This window comes from Fukomys damarensis, unplaced genomic scaffold (genome assembly GCF_012274545.1).
Source record: "Fukomys damarensis isolate Sample0158 unplaced genomic scaffold, DMR_v1.0_HiC HiC_scaffold_37, whole genome shotgun sequence".
In the NCBI taxonomy this organism is placed as follows: Eukaryota; Metazoa; Chordata; class Mammalia; order Rodentia; family Bathyergidae; genus Fukomys; species Fukomys damarensis.
The window spans coordinates 41,496,394-41,497,504 of record NW_022900949.1 but is presented as its reverse complement, the minus strand read 5'-3'; the positions used below and the strand labels follow the sequence as shown (position 1 = coordinate 41,497,504).

General features: G+C 40.9%; 1 protein-coding gene and 1 pseudogene across 1 annotated transcript in view; one reads left to right on the top strand and one right to left on the bottom strand.

The window, feature by feature from the left end:
- Nucleotides 1-1,111, bottom strand: part of Dag1 (dystroglycan 1) — a 40,773-nt gene that overhangs the window by 32,642 nt on the left and 7,020 nt on the right. The window lies entirely within an intron of this gene.
- LOC104856301 overlaps nt 624-1,111 on the top strand; it is a 17,549-nt pseudogene continuing 17,061 nt past the window's right edge.

The following is a 1,111-nucleotide window of genomic DNA, read 5'->3' as shown; positions in this document are numbered from 1 at the left end:
TTTTTTTTTTTTTTTTTTTTTTTTTTAACAGGGTCTGACTATGTAACCCAGGCTGGCCTTGAACTTGAGGTGATCCTCTTGTCTGGGATCACAGGTGGACACCACTACACCCAGCCTTTTCCCCCTATTTCTTTTGTTTCATACTATCTTAAATTGTAACTTTAGAGTTTTCTTTATGGTTACATAGTGCCTTCTTTAATGTCCCTGTCCATTCTTATGTATTTTAAATCTTATTTAGTAAAAGGCTCAGATGAATCAACATTCCTACAAGACTAAATTGCAGGAGGGCTGGGATGCATTTGCAGAAATCCCTAATGCACACCTAGCACTCACACAGGGCCACATACCTAACCAATGAATGGAGAGGACACCAGCCATTTTTCCCCCTAAAGTTTCTTCTATATCTTTAATCTAGTTTACTTACTTTTCCACTTATTCTATATACAATTGATCTTTTACTTTTCTAATTCTCAATTTAAAATTCTCAGCTTAGGTGAAAAAAACTTCAGTTACAAGGCACACCCTACCCTTCCAGGAGCATAAGCTCACTCTGCTTTCTCTAGACACATGATGAGATGGGTGTCTGTTTCATGGGCATGACTAAGTGCTCTAATTTAGCGGGAATGAAATGTTTAGGGCACATCTCCAACTACTATGTGTTGGCTTTCCATGCACAAAGGAGGTGAGATCTTTTTGCAACTTGGCCAAAAACAGCCTGTGCTTTCCTGATTCTGGCAAGCAAGGGTGGTCATGTTTGCCTTTGCTAGGAAACTGGCAGCCTGTACCCACATACCTATGTAAGAGCAGCCCTCTGAAAGGGTTTTATTTACACATAGGTCACAAACCCACATACTTAGTTACTGCAGAGATTGTCCTCCTTGTTTATTTTTTAAAATAATTATTTGTTTGTTTGTTTTTGGTACCAGGGATTGAACTCTGGACCTTGTGCTTGTGAGGCAGGTGCTGCACCACTGAGCTAAACCCCCAGCCCTCCTTTTTTAAAGATCAAGGTCCAAAGAGAGGTAAACACTCAACCATGATGGGAGAATTGCTCACAGTATGTCTGTCTGTCTGTCTCTCTCTGCCTCTGCCCCTCCCTCCCTTTCTCTCT